An 18,862-nucleotide genomic window follows, 5' to 3' on the forward strand; every position below is an offset into this window, starting at 1 on the left:
ACAAGAAAGCACTATCAACTTCCCAATTACCTTTTATATCTCCTTGACTTAAAGCTCACATGCAGTTGCTTAAATCAAACTATATATGGACCACTGAAAAATAATAAGACTTTAAATTATTTTACTGGACACCTGATTTAACATTCTTTAATTCATACTTCATGAATTTCAAAAGAAGCCTTTCCATTTCTGGTGGCACATTGGACTTGACACCATACTGCCACTGCCTCTGAAATTATTTAAAAATTATTTAAAAATGCATTGATGAACTAACAAGAAGGCAGGGATACTGAAATACTGAAAGATAAGGAAAAGTTTTAATTTATGCAAGAAGGTGGAAGATGGAATCAACCTTTCACCTTGAATATATTGATTGAAGCACAATGAACTGAAGCTTGGTGTCAGCCTTGTAAGGCTGGAGACATTTGACAAACCCAAGAGCCACCCTCGGAATCTAGGGCTAGAGGTCTTATACACAAAGTGAGACTCAAAGAGCTATGCCCTGGGGTAATGTTGAGTTGAAGAAGGAGAATCCACAAATGCCCACCTTGAATTTGGTGATGAATAGAGGGAGAGTGATTTTCTTGATAATTTAGATGCTAGGTTACTTTCTTATATCCTTGATGCCAAAATTTGTATCTGTTGATTCCAAAAACCTTAAGATAGAGTAGGTTAGTCAACGGTTGATTGGTGCCCAGGCATCTGGCAGAAGAAATAGAAATGCTCTCTCTGGAGGAATATGTCCTTAACATAAGACTGAAAGAATTCCCAAAGATAAAATTCTAAGGCATATGAATGCACAGTCAAAAGTACAAAATACCATGGAAAATATTATGTAAGTCAGTAGAAATGAGGGATGGTAGAGGCTGATATTAAACTACATCAGTTGTTAGGATGATCAGATGGATCATTCTAACATGTGAAGTAGTAGAAGTTTACTGTATAAAGAAATTAAAAAATGAATTGAAAATATCTACAAAGACTAAGAAATTAGAAATTAAAAAGAGGGCCAAAAATGGTGGTACATGCCTATAATCCCAGCTACTCAGTAGGGTGAGGCAGGAGGATCAGAAGTTTGAGGTTAGCCTGGGCAACTTACCAAGACCTTGTCTCAAAATAAGATAAACAAAAAAGGCTGGGAATGTAGTGAAAGCTCCTGGATTCAATCCCCAGTGCCACAAAATATAAATGAATGAATGAATAGATGAATGAACAAATAAATAAACTTTAGAGATGTAAATGCTCATAGGTAAAAAAAAGCTATGAATTGCGTAGCAATGTAAACACAACTGAAGAGGCAATTGTGAACTGGAAGAAAAACTCAAGAATTTGTTTAAAATATAGCAGAGAGAGGGCCAGGGATTTTGCTCAGTGGTTCTGGTGCCTGCCTTGCAAGTGCAAGGTCCTGAGTTTGATCCCCAGTACCAAAATAAATAAATAAAATAAAATAAAATATAGCAGAGAAAGGTACAGAAAACTGGTAAAAGAAGTGAAGATAATAAAAATGAAAGTAGGAAGTAAGGTATAATAAAAAATGGTGAAGTCAGGCTGGGGATTTAGCTCAGTGGTTCTGGCGCCTGCCTCGAAAGCGCAAGGTCCTGATTCGATCCCCAGTACCAAAAAAAAAAAAAAAAAAAAGGTGAAGTTTTAAAATAATTTATTATAGTAAAAGACAATTGCCATTAATCCCCCTCTTAAGGCTCCCCTCTCTTGGAACACACTTATCCTGTCTTTCTTGCCACTTTCTATAGCAGTTCTGGAAGTCTTTCATGTCTTTAGTTACACTGCTGTGGCTGCCTCAGTATTCTGAATCAATTCAAAACATTTACTTTTCACAGTCATTTTGTCTTTGGAGAAAAGCCAGATGTCACATGGTGCCAGATCCAATGAGTAAGATGGACAAGGAACACCATAATGTTTTTATGAGTCTGCCTTTCCATTGGATGGCACTCAGCAGCAGCCTTCACCATACTTTTAAAATCACATCTTGTAAAGACATGAAAGAGGACTTCCAGAATTGCTTATAAAGTGGTAAGAACAATGATACAAGTATGTTTAAAGCCAGAGGAATGTTTTGAAGGGGAATAATGACAATATGTCTTTTATTATAATAATTTTAAAAAATTGAAACACACATTGTATGTTTTGATCACCCATTATACATCTCATTTGAGTTTCTGAAAAGGAGTTGGAAAAAAAAAAGAGACAGGAAATATTTGAGAAAGTAACATCTGAGAATCTTTTGTGGCAGTTTGCTTTCAAACAAGAAGGGTCAAAAGGCAGCCCAAAATGGAAGCCACAGTGTTTTTTGTAATGTAGTTACAAAACCTTGTACAGAGGTGATATCCCATCAGTTGTGTAGTATTCTATTCATTACAAGCAAGTCATTAAGTCTAGTCCCTTATAGAAGGGTATGAATATAAGAGGTAAGGGATCATTGAGGGTGATCTTAGAAGCTATTTATATTAGTTATCAAGAAAGTATAAATTAAAACCAAAATGAGGTCTCACCTACAACTTAAAATTATATTACAAAGCAAAACATCATGGTACCAGCAAAAACAAACAAACAAACAAACAAAATACAACAAAAAAACAGACCTGACTAAAAATGGAACAGACTAGAAGATGCAGAAACAACTCCACCTTTTCTTTGATAAAGGGGCCAAAAATCCTCACTGGAAGAGATAGCCTCTAATAAATGGTGCTGAAAAAACTGGCTTAAAAAACCCCCCCAAAAAACTGACTTAACTCATGCCAAAGATTAAACCTAGACCCATATCTCTCACCATGCAGTAAAGTAAAATCAAACTGGATCAAAGATCTAAATATCAAAATAAAAACACTTAGTCTTCTGGAAGATAGACTAGGTAGAACTCTTGAAGACATTAGTGTAGGCAAAGGCTTTATGAACAAAACCCTGATCACACAGGAAATATTACAAAGAATCAACAACTGGCATCTCATCTTATTAAAAAGCTTTTGCACAGCAAAAGAAACCACCAACAGAGTGAAGAGACAATCGAAAGAGTGGGAAAAAATTTTTGCCAGCTGTTCCTCAGACAGAGGACTAATACGTAGAATATATAAAGAACTAAAAAAAAAATCAGACCCTGCAAATTTAAAGACCTAATCAAAAAATGGGCACCTGAAATGAAGACACTTCTCAGATAGAAATACAAATAGCAAATAAATATATGAAAAAATGTACACCCCACTAGTCATTTGAGAGATGAAAATTAAAACAACACTCACTCCAGAAAGAATGGCTTTTTATCAAGAAATCAACCAATAACAAACACTGAAGAGGCTGTGGGGAAAAATGAACCCTTCTCCATTGTTGGGAGTATAGACTGGTGCAACCACTGTGGAAATCAGTGTGGAGATTTCTCAAAAAACTAGAGCTAGAGGTTCCATTTGACCCAGCTCTTTCCCTTCTTGTAATCTTCCCAAAAGAATTTAAAGCATCATAGAACAGCAATATATGTGCACAGATGTATATAGTAGCAGAATTTGTAATAGCTAAATCTTGGAAACAGCCCAAATGCCCATCAGTGGATGAATGGATAAAGAAGGTGTGGTTTTTGTATACAATGGAGTACTACCCTGCCATAAAGAAGGATTAAGTTGAGACATTTCTAGTTAATTAGATGCACCTTGAAGCTGTATTCTTAAGTGAAATAAATTGGACACACATGTTTAAATAAATGTTGAAATAAATTGGACACACATTGGCATTTTGGTGCTGGGGATCAAGCTCCCAGAAGAAGGTTGGACACTAAGAAGTTCCTCAAATATTATCCTAAATAGGTTGAAGAAGGGTATAAACATAAAATATAACCAAACTCAAGGACACATCAGAGGGAGACAGAATCTAACTAAAGAGACCTCCACAGTGGTAACAATTTCTCTACCCTAGCCGGGCATGGTGGTGCATGCCTGTAATCCCAGCGTACAGGAGGCTGAGGCAGGATGATCACTGTGAGTTCGAGGATAGCCTCAGCTATATAGTGAATTCAAGGCCAGACTGAGCTGCATAGTGAGACTGTCTCAAAAAAACAAAAAAGAAAAGAAAGAAAGAAAGAAAGAAAGAAAGAAAGAAAGAACAAGAATTTCTCTACCCTAACTGATCTTCAACTTAGAGAACAAAAACAATAGAAACACGAGAAAGCAAAACAGCAAGATGCTCTCCAAACCCTCTAACTCCTCAAAAGCTGATCTCACAGACTCTGAAGTAGAGGAAGCTATTGGCAAGAAATCAAAACCAAGTGGTGAAAATGTTTGAAAATATAAAATAAGAAATGCCTAAGATGTTTAACAACCTTAAATGACTTAATTAAATAAAAAATTATTTTACTACGGGCTGGGGATTTAGCTCAGTGGTTTCACCGCCTGCTGCGCAAGTGCAAGGACCCGAGTTCGATCCCAGGTACCAAAAAAAAAAAAAAAAAAAAAAATTTATCAATAAAATAGTTGATGAGCTTAAAGAAGAGACAAAAAATAATCTAATTGAACTAAGCAAAATAATACAAGACATGACGTTCACTTTGGAATAGAATTAGAAAGTATGAAAAGCAAGCAGAGATAAACGATATGAAAAAGGCAATGGAAAGCATAAACAGCAGACTTCACCAGTGTGAGGACAAAGTGTCAGAAATAGAAGACAGTTTGGCTATAGTAGATCATAAACTCAATGATACCCTGAAAATGACAAGATACCATGAAGGCTGCAACCAACAGCTGTTAGATGACAAAAACAAAAACAAAAATCCAACCTCAGTTATAAAAGAAGGAATTATTAATAAAGGAAAAATTAGAAAACTACAGAAAAATTTTCAAGTCTAGGGAAAAAAAATTCAATATTCAAGTATAAGAGCCATATAGAAATCCAAATAGGCATAGCACATCATAATGATGCAAAGATAGAATTCAATAAACATCTTACAGTAATAGTTCTCAGTATCAATGGCATCAACTCCCAATCAAAGACATAGATTGGCAGATTAGATTAAAAAACAAAATGAAACTATATATTGCCAACAGGAGACATACCTCATCCAAGGAAGTACAAAACTGAAACTGAAAGGATAAGAAATGATACTCCATTCAACTAGAGCCTGAGAATAAGTAGGAGTAGTTATGCTTTAAGCTCAGAAGACTTCAAATCTAAATTGATCAGAAGGGATAAAGATGGCCATACTGGTAGAGGGAACAATTCAACAGAAAGAGATTCTGATTGTAAATAGCTGTGCTTCAGATGTAAGCACATCCAACTTCATAAAACAAAACTACTGGACTTAAAAGGACAGATAGTCATTATCACAGTCACAGTAGGGAACTTTCATACCCCACTGTCACAGATCAACCAGACAAAAAAATCAACCTCAAAGAAATATCAGAGTTAAACCATACTATTGAATCAAATATCTATAGAATGTTTCATCCAACAACAAGAGAATACACATTTTTCTCAACAGCACTTGGAAATTTTTCCAAAATAGACCATATCTTAGGCCATAAAACATGCTTAAATAAATACAAAAAATTGAAATAATCTCCTGCATACTGTTGGATTATAGCAGAATGAAGGTAGAAATCAACAGCAGAAAAAGCCACAGAAACTATGTAAACACATGGAGAGTAAATAATAAATTATTAATTAATCAATGGATCAGTGAAGAAATCAAGATAGAAATAAAAAAATTCTTAGAATCAAATGACAGTGGAAGTCCAACATACCCATACCTATAGGATACAATGAAAGATGTTCTAAGAGGGAAGTGTATAGCTGTAAATCCACACATAAAAAGAATTGAGAGAGTTGTGCTTTTGAAATATTGGTGGTCCCAGCATCTATTTATCTACCCAAAGACCTGCATTTTAGCTTTTTTTTTTTTTTTTAACATTCCCTTAATCTGACAGTCTAAACCCCTTTCCCCAACTGAATTCTGCCTTTTTTCCCATTAACTTTATTGGTACATTTTAGGTATAAAATACAGTTACATTTATCATTGGGATCTTGTACCTTTACATGAGTCTCTTGGTTCTTATTTTTTTTCCCCTTCCCCTGCCCTCCCTTCACCCCCTCCACTCTTCCCTATTTGCAAAGACTTTGTTTCCATTTTTTTCCTTTTCTCATATTTTTCTTTTCCCTTCTTTCCTTTCCCCTACCCCTCCCACTTCCCCTACTCCTTTAGGCCTTTTCTTCCTATTACACAGTATCATTCATACATTTTTAAAATTACAATATCAAAATCTAGAAGACATTACCACAGATTTTACAGAATTTAAAAGGATATAGAAAGCATATTTCAAAAATCCTTTTTGAAATAAATTTGACAACTTCTAAGAAGTACCTTGGAAGACAGATTAATGAAACTGACTCTGGAGGAAATATAAAGTTTGAATAGCACCTATTAAAGAAAGTATATTCCTAGCTTGAAAACCTACCTATATGACAACAACAGGCTCATATACATTTTAACTGATAAATTATATCAAACATTTAAAGCAGAAAAAAGAAGGAACACTTCTCATCTCATTTTAATTTTTTAATTTTTTTTTTTTTTGGTACTGGGGATCAAACTCGGGACCTTGCGCTTGCAAGGCAGGCACTGGGACCACTGAGCTAAATCCCTGGCCCTTCTCACCTCATTTTAGGAAATCAATATTGTGCTAATACTAAAACTGGATAAAAGTAATAGAAGAGAGAAGTATGCACATAGATAGAAATTTGTTTAACAAAACAAACTATTAGAAGTCAGATCTGGCAGGATGTAGAAAGTGGTTTTATTATAGGGATGGCAGTATTGGTTCAGCATTGCAAGATCCACCTCCAAAAGTCATCATTTTAACAGAGGAAAGGAAAAAGCCATATGATCCTGTCACTAGTTGGAGAAAAAGTATTGGACTAAATTCCACAGCTGTTCATGGTAAAAGCTATCAGTAGACTAGAAGTAGAACAGAACCTTCTCAACAGATTAAAGACATGTACTCCATACTTCCAGCGAGAACGCCTTATATGAATGGAGAAGATACAATGCTTTCTCCTTAAGGTGGGGAACAAGGGCAGATATGCTTACTCTTCATCTGTCCATCAAACTTTGAAACCTAGTCCCCACCAAAATAGTCTGGCAAGAAAATGACACAACTAGGATAGGATTGACATGGCAGAAGCAAAATCTTTATATGTAGATGAGATGATCATCTACAGAGAAAATACTAAGAAATCTCTAGGAGCCCCTAGAACTTGTACTTGAATTTAGCAGGATTAGAAAACACAAGGTATATATAAAAATTCAGGTCTGTGTATACTTGCTATAAATGAAGAATTGGATATTGAAATTTACTCTACATTTATTTTTAAGAAAAAGAAAGCTAGAACCAGACAAATCCAAGTTGTCCTGGTAAATAAATTCAAATCTTCGTCATGTCTGATATTATATAATCTTCTATGTATGTTTTTAAATTAAAGTTATTCGTATATGCCTTATGTGATAGAATTAAATGCTAACTATTCATAGCACATGTTCCTCCTAAACCAAAATTAAGACAATACTAAGAAACACATTTTTACTCACAGTGTAGAAAAAAACCTAACCAAGTTCTATTCCATCCCTAATAAGGTAAATGTTTTGAATTTTATCTCCTAAGAAATTTAATACTGGTCCTGTTACTTCTTGCCATATTTATCACAGAATATTTAGAAAAATACAGTTTGTGATACATATCTGTAATTTCTATATAACTGGGAACACAGCTCAAAGTAATTTAGATCATGGATGAACTTTGTAGCCTGTCATCTGTTTGCCTAGCTGGTCTTTCTTGGGATAAAATACATATTCTTGAGGTCAAGATCCATAGTTCCAGGATATTCTCAGCCACTTGATGCTGTTACAGGATAAAGTTAGACTGAAAATAAGACAATGTTCTTAAGTAAAACAAGCTTCTTTTTTGTCTAACTCTCTTAAAGGCTCTATTTGTTTAAAAGGGGAGGACAGAACCCCAGATCCTACCCCACTAGATCCTTCCCATCATGCCACCCTACTGCTGAGCTTTACTTTCTTCATTTTTAAAATGGAACAAAAATACCTGTCCTACCACTTACAGGAATAATTTATAGGTTTAATGAGATTATATAAAAATACTTTATAACCAACAAAACATAAACGTATGTAATGTTAGCCACTTTATGTTAAGTATCCTCTAAATTCTACAAATAATGTTGGAAGCTTTCCACACCTCATTTCATCCTCAACACAACCTGCATGGTTGTTACAGTTACTGTACATTCAACATATAAGTGAGTTAGAAGTGCAAAAAGGATGGATGATCTGCTAAGGGCAAACAGCTAGAAAGGAACAGAGTCAGAATTCATTCAACACAATGGAAATTCCAAATGAAGGCTTTACTTTTCCTTTCTGTACAGAGCTAACAAACACAGCACCATTCGGCAATCTCAAGAATGGTGGGTGAGATGAAGAAAACCGGGAACTGGAAGGAATCACCTGCTTTGAGAATGGAAACACCTTGATAAAACCCACACTTGCATTTTAGAATCCCTGGGCTTCATATATTGCTTTTATCATTTTTAATGAATTGAGTAGAAGGTGAAAGTGAAAAATCTTCCATGCAAGACTGGTTTGCCATCCCACCCAAACTTGTATTTTTTAGTTCTATTCTACTCATATCATCAAGCTTATAAACAAATCAGAAATATAGTAATATGAATTAGGAAAAACAAAGATTCCCTTTGCTTTTGCAGAACAGCTGATAAACAATAGAACATTCTTTTTAAAAACACAGAAAAAATTTTTTTTTCTACTATGAGGGCTAATATGCCCTCCTTAGGCAGTAAGACACATTTCTGTTTGTAATCTTATCAGCCATATTTTCATGCTATAAAATATCAATTCTCCCATTAAAAACAAAGTAGTTCACTCTAATCTTTAAATTGCATCTCTAAAATGTTGTTACTACACACCAATTTCTAACCTCTTAGAACATTCTGTAGAAAAGATTTTAATCACTGGAATAATTGCTCAGGAAAGCAGCACTGCCTCGATTGCAATGTGATCTGGTAGTCTATGTTCTTGTTTTCCAGTGAAAAGATTTCATGAACACAAACACTGGGTTTCTTGTGGTCTTGTCGATCAAGAGAACATTTCTGAGTAGCTTCTGAGCAAACATTTCTTAGTAAGTTGATCACAGATCTGGGATCTTCACTCCTCATAATGGCGCTGCCAGACACAATCATGTTAGCTCCTGCCTCTGCACACTTATGGACAGTGTCAGGACCTATGCCACCACTGACCTCTATATCCAGAGATGGAAACTGGATCCTCAACCAATGAACCTTTGGCATCATGTCTTCCATGAATTTCTGTCCTCCAAACCCAGGTTCTACCGTCATGACCAAGGCCATATCCATTTGATTAGCCCATGGTGCCAAATACTTAACCACAGTTCCTGGTTTGATGGCAAAGCCAACCTTCATCCCATTCTCTTGGATATCCTTGATCAAAGCCCCTGGGTTGTCAGTGGCCTCAAGATGAAAGGTCTATTGATTGGCTCCTGCTACAGCCATTGGCTTCACCCACTGTTCTGGCCTGGCCAACATCATGTGCATGTCAAAGAAAGGGTCCAGGCCTACCTGCTTTCAGAGGCTTTCTACCACAGGGTGACCAAAGGTGATGTTGGGAATAAAATGCCCATCCATCACATCCAGGTGCAGATAATTGGCCCCAGAGTCTAGCATCCGGAGACACTCAGCCCCTGAGCTGGCCAGGCCGCTGTTAAGGATAGACAGGTCAATCTTGCACTCGGACGCCATGGTGTTGGTTCCCTAAAACAAGTTACCCCAGGACGGCATAGGCAAGAAATCTCGCCCAAATTGGGCTCACAGTTTGGACCTGCCCCTTCCCTGTAGTGTCTTCAGGCTGGATATTGAAATTTAAAAGTTAAGTAGGAGTACAAAGGACCTAGAAAAGTAAAAAGAAAAAAAAAAACAGTGTCTGAAGATATTTAGTACTTAATTTTAAGACTTCTGCTAAAGCTACAGTAATCAAGACAGTGTTGGTGTAAGGAAAGACATATAGATCATTGGAATAAAACAGAGAATCTAGAAGTAGAACCACACATATATGGTCCACGGAGTTTTGAAAGATTATTTAACATTAACATTTTATAGAACACAAACTCAATTCAAGAGCAGAGGAAAAGATAGTGTTTTCAGCAAATGGCACTGGGACATCTGGTATCTGTATATAAAAAAAAAACCTCAACCTTTTATTTCCATACATAAAAATAATTTGAAAGGATCTATGAACCTAAATATGAAAGACTAAATTATAAAACTTTAAGAAGAAATTATAAGGGAAAATGTTTATGAATTTAGGGTAGGCAAGAATTTCCTAGGATATAAAAAACATGATGTATAAAAGAAAAAAATTGATAAATGAGATTCCATCAAAATTTAGAACTTTAAATGACATCATTAAGAAAATGAAAAGTAGTTCTTAAACAGACCATATTTATAATGCATTTAACCTATGACCAGAATATATAAAGAACTCTCACAGCTCATTAATAGACAACCCAATTAAAAAGTAGACACAAGAAGATGATAAATAGCCAGTACAGCACAAGGAAAGGTGTGCAACACTAGAATCAGAAAAATACTAATCAGTACAATAACAAGATTGAATTATACACTCATTAGGGAGATGAAGTTAAAAGTTTTAAAAGAACAAATGTCAGCTTAGGTGTGAACTAGTTAGAACTTTCTAATAATGCTAATGTGAATGTAAAATGATAAAACCATTTTGGAAAACAATATAGAAATTTCTTGTATTACTGTTAAGAACCAACAGTCCTGTTCTTAAATTTTTACTTGAGAGGAATGAAAACACATGTTCACAATAGATTTGTAAATACAAGTTGACTATTCCTTCTCTGAAATTCTTGGGACCAGAGTATTTCAGATTTTCATTTGAAATCCACTTGATCTGCAAAGAGGATAGCTACTCCTGATTTTTTTTTTCGGGTACCTGTCACATGGAGTATTATTTTCCACCCTTTAACTTTCAGACTATGAGTTTCTTTTTCAATTAAATGTGTTTCTTGTATGCAGCATATTGTTGGATCTTGCTTCTTGACCCATTCTGCTAGTCTATTTCTTTTGATTGGTGAATTGAGATCATTAACATTGATGGTATAACTCATACATATTGACTTATCATTGTCATGACTTTTTCTGTTTGTTGGATTCTCCCCCTTTGTGTTTAATTTCTTGTCGCGCCCGATGGATTCATTCTTCTGGGCTTCCTGGGGTTGTGATCCTCATTGTCTTTTCCTAGGATATTGTCTAAATTTTTTTTGAGTGTTGGTTTGGTATTCATGAAGTTCCTAAGGTGCCCTTGAATTCCGACTTTCATAGTCTGAGAAAATATCCCACAGGACTAGACCTTCCTTAACCATCCATCTTCCTTCTAATCTATGTAAATTTCTTCAGTGGCTATCTTATGTAAAATACAGTAAAAATTTATTGTACATAGTTTCTATTAAATATTAAAGAAAACATACAGAAAGAATAGAGCAATCCCAAAATGATGCATCTCAAAGTCCTAGAAAGACAAGAATAATCCAAATCTGAAACTAACAGAAGGAAAGAAATTATATAGATTATATAGATTAGAGCAAAAATTAATGAAATTGAGACATTAAAAACAATACAAAGGTTCAGTAAATCAAAGAGTTCATTCATTGAAAGAATGGAAAGTGGGTGTGAGGATGGGAGGGAGATGGGAGAAGGTGGGGAACAGGAAGTAAAAAGGATCAATATGGGTATGTATTTGTACCCCTATGATAAGTGTATTTACTATGCATCACAAACATACTAATAAAAACCTGAGGGGAAAAAACACAAAAATGACAGAATGTTGATAATTGTTGAACTATATTCTGAGTCCATGGAGATTTATTATGCAAGTCTATTTGGGGAATCTTTTAAGATATTCAAAATGAAATTAAAAATAAATTGTCCATATTTATAAAATAACCTAAATCTGATAAATCAGAGCGTATATAGAATTGAACTGTAATTCTGTCAGACATCAGAATTTGTTGCCTTTGTTACTTAGAGGGAAAGTTTTTAGCTTCATACACTTATGTTAGAAGAAAGACACATTAACATTAACAAGCTGGGTATGTAATATAAGAAGTAGGAAAAGATTAATAGAATAAATCCCAAGAAAATACATGAAAAGTACAATAAAGAGAACATGGAAGAGTAAGCTAGATGCACAAAGGAGGAGATTATAAAAAAGTAATCAAATTGAACACCTGCTTGTTAGGAATACACCCCAGACTCAGTTTGTTGGTGCAAATAATGAAGCACTCAGACACCTAGAAATCTCAACAAGGCAAGTTTACTTCTGCAAAAGGGTGCACAACACCACTAAGGGGAGGTTGCAAGCACACACAGAAGTTATGGCAGGCAGGCTAGTTTTTTTATCCCTAGCAGGTGAGAAGTAGCTGAACTTTTTCCCCACTGGCTGGGTTGAAGGCTCACGATCTATCCCAATTGGCTAGTCTAAGTGGCGCAAGGGGAGGTCCTGAAGGGTTGCTGGTCAGTGTTGTTAAAAGGGGGTGTGGGAGTATGGGGAACTGAAAGTCCTTGGCTGTGTTCCTGGGATCCAAGCTAAGCAGAAGTGTCTTGTAATTGTAACAACTGTAACCCTGGTATAAGGGGGCAGGCAGCCTAGGGCGAATTGCAGTTTAACATGGAAGCATTGCTCTTTATATCCTTTGATAGAAAAGACTTTGTTTGTTACATGCTGGAAAGATTGGTTATGGTAGGGGGAATGAAGGCCATTGCTCCAATGTCATGAAGTGCTTCAGGTGGGGACATTTTGCCCCTGCTATTCTGTGGTCTTGTAATTTCAAGTTTGAGAAAAACTTTGGTGAGCAGTTAACAGAAGACTTGGGATGGGCGGTCTGCATGAGGGGTCACCTAAGAACAACAGCAGTTCACATCCATGACTTTCTGAGAAGTAGGATTTGGCTTGCTGGGGAAGGGGACTCTGGAAATTGAGGCTTGGTATATATAGTAATATCTCCTGGGTGAGTAGGAGCTCCTTCTGTACAGCTTCTATTGCCAGTTAATGAGCTACTGGGTCCTTTCTGGATTGTCTAATTCAAAATGTCATTTTCTGCATTGATTGAGGATAAAAAATGATAAAAGTCACAAGCATAGTAATAGGAATATGAAAGGAGGCATCACTATAAGTTTTTCAAAGATTTAAAACATAAGAAAATAAAGACCTTTTCCTACTACATTTGAAAATTTAAATAAAATTCACATGTTCTTAGGAGAATGTGGCTACACAGAAATTGCCTAAGACACTTATCTAGCACATGTATTTTTCTTGCTAAGGCACATTACAGCCTTCTTGCACTTAGGAGCATTTCAGCACTATGCTTAGGACTATTTTAAACAATAGATCACCAGTAAAAAGCACAAAAATGTGGAAAACACGGCATTGAATGGACCTTGAAGCGGATACTTGCAGTGTGAGTGGTGGAACAAAGCAGAGGTCACTGTGTTTGCCCTCAGCTCGAAAACTGCCTGTCAGACGACTCTAATTTCCCCTTCACTCTGCTTCTGCCCATGTGCACAGAGGAGTCCCGAAGTATTGATTCAGAAGTTCCAAATAAGTTGTATCCAGTAGGTGAATTTGCAAAGACAGAATTATAAATGATGAGAATTGACTGAATTCCCTTGAAGATCAGAAGGAGGACAATGGTAAAGGCCTTTGTTAAAACAGAGAGATTTGGAAAAGAAAAGACATAATTTTCATTTATGCAGATGGAGACTATGTACACGGGAAACCCAAGACAAACCTATCATAAAATTATTGTGATTAATTGGAAGTTAGAAATATTGCCTTATAAAAAATCAGTATACAAAACAATCAATTTTTATTCACTGGCCATAAACATTTAGAAAATATAATTTAATAAAATATCATTTATGATAGCAGTAAAATATATAAAGATTCTAGACAGAAAATTCTCAAAGGAAGTAAAAGATCTTTATGAAAAAATTATTAAACTTTTATTGAAATACATTTAAGAAGATGCTCGTTTTTTGAGGAATCTCCACACTGATTTCTGAAGTGGTTGTACTGAAGCACCTGTTCATTTCAGTTGCCTGTTTTTTTGTTTTGTTTCTTTTTTTTTTTTTTTGGTAGGTACCAGGGATCGAACTCAGGACCTTGCACTTTCAAGGCAAGCACAGTGTCATTAAGCTAAATCCCTGGGCCCATTTGCCTGGTTGTTTTAATTGGGTCTTTAAAAAAAAAATTCTTTTATTGGTACATTTTAGATATATAATATGTTTACATTTATCATTGGGTGCTTGTACCTGTACATGATGTATCTTGGTTCTTATTTTTTCCCCATTACTTGTGAGCCCTTCACCCCATCCACCCTTTCCTATTTACATAGATTTCGTTTCCATTTTTTTCTTTTCTCATAATTTTTCCTTTCCCTTCTTCCCTTTCCCCTTCCCCTCCCACCACCCCTACACCTTTGGACCTTTATTGGGTCTTTTATGAGGGAGCTCTAATTTTTTTTGAGTTCTTTATATATTCTGCATAATAGTCCTATGTCCAAGGTGTAGCTAGCAAATTTTTTTTTCCCATTCTGTAGGTTTTCTCTTCGACCTTTTTGGTTATTCCTTTACTGTGCTTTCCTTTGCTGAAGCTTTTTAAATTTGATATAATTCCATGTGTTAATTCTTTGTTTCTTTTTTTTTTTTTTTTGGTACCCAGGATCAAACTCAGGACCTTATGCTTGTGAGACAGGTGCAGCACCACTGAGCTAAATCCCCAGCAGGATCTCTTAATTCTTACCTGTGCAGTTGAGATTCTGTTCAGGAAGTCTTTACCTACACCTATGACTTCAAGAGTTTGATCTATTTTATCTTCCAGCAGGTTGTGTTTATGTTTTAATATTTAGTTCAGTACATGGTGAGAGATATTTAAAAATAGAAAAGAAAATACCAAAAAGAAAAAGAAAAAGAAGATGGTAGTAAATGAAGAATATATTGTGTCAATGAATAAGAAAAAACCAAGTTAGCAAAGAGATCATTTATCCCAAATTTATAAACAGATAATGTAATTCTATGTTTTGGGTTGTTTTGTTTTGTTTGAACATGATCAGCTGATTTGAAAACATATCAAAGAGCAAAAGACCAACCAAGACTAGCCAACACATTGCTAAAGAGGAAGTTGGACACTTTGCCTTTCCAGAAACATAACAAGAATTATGACATGCTGGCATGTTTTGGATGGAAACACTCACTGGTGGAACTAAATCAAGTGTCCTGAGATGGACCCAGTTACAGAAGTTTTAGGCGTTGTTGGTTAGTGGGTAAAAGAATAGACTATTTGAGATGGAACTAGAGAAACTGTGATAAGAGAGAGAGGGAGAAGGACAGGGAGAGGGAGAACTTGTATCTTACATAACATAACAATCCTTTCTAGCTAAATACATATGAAAGACAAAATCATAAAATATCCAGAAAACAAAATATTTTTAATGACCTTATTACAAGATTTCTTAGACAAGACAAAGGTCAAATTTTGATGAGGATATAGGACAACTTGAACCTTTTGCATGTATACTGTTGGTGCATATATACATTCTTATAACTACATTAGAAAATAACACAAGGTTTAGTAAATTTGAAAATGAGTATATCTAGTAATCCAGCCATTCTACTCTTGAGTATCTCCCTAAGAGAAAATTTCACATGAGTGTACCAGGAAACACATAACATTGTTCATAGAAATCCTGTAATACAGAAGGGAAAGAAAGAAGAAAGGAAAGAAAAGAAAAGAATGAAAGAAAGAAAAGAAAGAGCATTTCTTTGAACAGAATGATTAAGTAAATTGTGGTATATATGTATAACAGAATACATAGCGACAGGAAATGAATTATAGTTACACACAACAATATGATGACTTCTAATGGAAAAAGAAAACCTCAGAATAACCACAGTGTGATTACATTAATATGATATTTTAAAGTGATAATTTAGATACGTTGCTTAGAGATACAAATACTGAATACAATTACAGGTATAAACAAAAAAACAAAAGAGTGATTCCCAAATTAAAAGTAATCCTTTATCTGGGAGGATATTCAAAATGTTTCACAGATAATGGTAACTCTTCTTAAAGTGGTTCATGAGTTGCTCTGTTGTGTACACTGAAGGTATTTAATTAAACAACTAAGGTATTTAATATAAGGTATTTAATTAAACAACTCAAAATAAAATCAAACAATAAAAACAAGATCTTTCAAATAATTGCCAACACAGGCACTCTAACTAGAGGTCTTGATGGTAAGGAGGCTAACTACCCTTAACGTGCTGAGCTTGTTTTGGTATTTTGACATATATTGTTATATTAAATCCTTATAACATTCCCGTAAGATAAGTCTTATTAATCCTATTTTATAGCAGAGACATTGAAACATAGAGAGGTTATGAAACTTGATGGGGATAAGTAGTTGAAGATGGAATGGGAATTCAAATCCATCTCTCTTGTTTTTCAGACTTGTACTGTTGTTAAAGGTTGAATCAATTGGGTGGGAAAAATTAAGGTATGGATCTTGTCTGGGCATTGGAGAATGGGTTCTCTCTTTAATCAAAAGAGAGGCCAGGCGCATACATTGTTACTCTGAATGGCAACTTGCCAAGAGAGAGAGACTATTGTACCTAATTCCATTTCAGTCCAAAAAGAAACTTACAGGGCCCTAAGAAGGGAGATCCTGTGGAAGAAACAAATAGAATATAGCACAATCTGCAAGCCAGGAAGCAAACATTCAGTAAGTGTCCTGTGCAACTTCCAAGGTAAGTAATGGGAGTTAGGCTGTTTCATGGGCCCCCTGTAAGGTGGCAGAGGCAGTCGCAGGGAAAACAAAGCTGACGCTGCAAAGGCACAGACTACAAATTTTGCCAGCTGTCCCAGGAGGCTGCTCTCTGCAGATAAGGCCGTTCATCAGTGCCTGCATCCCCCTTGCTTCCAGAGGCTGGCAATTAACATTACTCATTGAGAAGAAGCCTCTTCCCATAATTTCATTTTGCCAGTAGTGAACTGGGATGAAAACAGCTTAGCAGGGGTGATTCAAGGCATCAGAATTCAGAGGAGCTTTCTGATAGGATGTGTTTACTAGGAACAGTGGATATGCTTTTTCCTTTGAGCAGGCCTTACTTTGTGTGAAATGTAAGAAATCTGCAGTTTCTACTTTCCTTCCCCCTGTGGCCAATTTTACTTCTAATAACCACCTCTTCTAAACTTGGTGTTAAGAGTGAAGGTGCAACATTTCACAAAATCATAGCCCTAACACACTTATGTTTTGAAACAGAGACTTGAGAAATATTCAGTGCTAAATCTTCCAAGCAGCCAGTTGCCTACATTAGCCTGGCAGCAAAACCTTACATTCTATGTTTAGTTGAATTCCTTGGATTTCATTTCTATTATCTGTTGAAATTTCCTTCAGAGAAAAATAACCCTTTTATCCTCTAGATCTAGGGTGGTAGTCAGTGACATTCTCAGTTATTTAGTCTGTGGATCATCCTCCTTCTGTTCTTCTTGCTTCCCCCAACAAACAAACAAACAAGCAAACAACAAAAAACACGCCCAAAACCAACTTGGCTTCCCTCACTATCATCCCCTGGATAGAAAACGCTGTTCTTCACTTTGCTTCACACTTTATAATTGAATGTTCTGGATGAGAAGTTGCACCTCAGATGTTTAGCTGTGGTTTTCACAGTCAATAAATGAATAAATTGAAGAGCTTGCTAACAGATGTGGTTTCTGAGGCTAGGAATTATTTTGTTTTGGTCACATGACTTCGTTTCCCATCTCTCCCTTCTAAGACTGAGGTAAACTTGAAGGGTAAATCCAGTTTCCTTGCTTTCTGTTAGAATTTGAAAAATTCATCATTATGGTCAATCAATCAAAAATAATTTTATCATAGTAACAATTTTCATCCTTACAGAATTTAGAGAGTTAGAAATCAATGAAACTACATGCCCAGATCCTCATTTTTTAAAAATGAGTTAAATATACATAACACAAAATGTGCCTTTTTAACTATTTTTAAGTGGCATTAAGTACATTTACTTTTTTCAACCATTACCACAATGCACTTCCAGAACTTTCTCATCATTCCAAGCAAACTCTATTCCCACTGAAAAATAACAACCCATTCTCTTTCCTCCCAGTCATTGGCTACAACATCCTACTTTTCACCTAAAAATTTGATTATTCTAGGTTCCTCAGACAAGTGGTATCATAATATTGTCCTTTTGTCTCTGGGTTATTTTATTTAGTATAAGGTTTTCAAAGGTTGATGATATGTGGAATGTATCAGAATTTCATTTTAATTGATGAATAATGTTCCATTGTGTGTGTATAATCTATTTGGTTTATGCATTTGTTATAGTTTAGGTCTAAAATGTCCCCCAAATGTCTTGTGTGTTCAGAGGTAGAGTTTTTGGAAGGTGATTGGATTATGGGGCACTTACGTTCATTAATAGATTAGTCCTTTGATGAGTTCACAGCTATCTGTCGTGTTAAGAGGTGGGGTCTTGTTGGAGGAGATGGGCCACTGGGGACTTGACCTGGCAGGGTATATTTTGTCCTTGACCCTTCTTCTCTCTCTGGCTGTCTTGTTGTCTCTCCTCTTCCAGTCTTCCTTTCATGCCAGTATGCCTTGGAGCCAGCTGACCATAGACTGAAACCTGTCAAACCATAAACAAAAATGAACCTTTTCTCTTTTAAGTTGTG

General features: G+C 35.6%; 1 pseudogene; it reads right to left on the reverse strand.

Moving 5' to 3' along the window:
- Window positions 1–8,900: 8,900 nt before the first annotated feature.
- On the reverse strand, window positions 8,901–9,932 carry LOC101717373 (ribulose-phosphate 3-epimerase-like; annotated as a pseudogene).
- Window positions 9,933–18,862: the final 8,930 nt, after the last annotated feature.

Source organism: Heterocephalus glaber, unplaced genomic scaffold (assembly GCF_053883595.1).
Source record: "Heterocephalus glaber isolate CG9 unplaced genomic scaffold, H.glaber_assembly_v1.0 deba00000331, whole genome shotgun sequence".
In the NCBI taxonomy this organism is placed as follows: Eukaryota; Metazoa; Chordata; class Mammalia; order Rodentia; family Bathyergidae; genus Heterocephalus; species Heterocephalus glaber.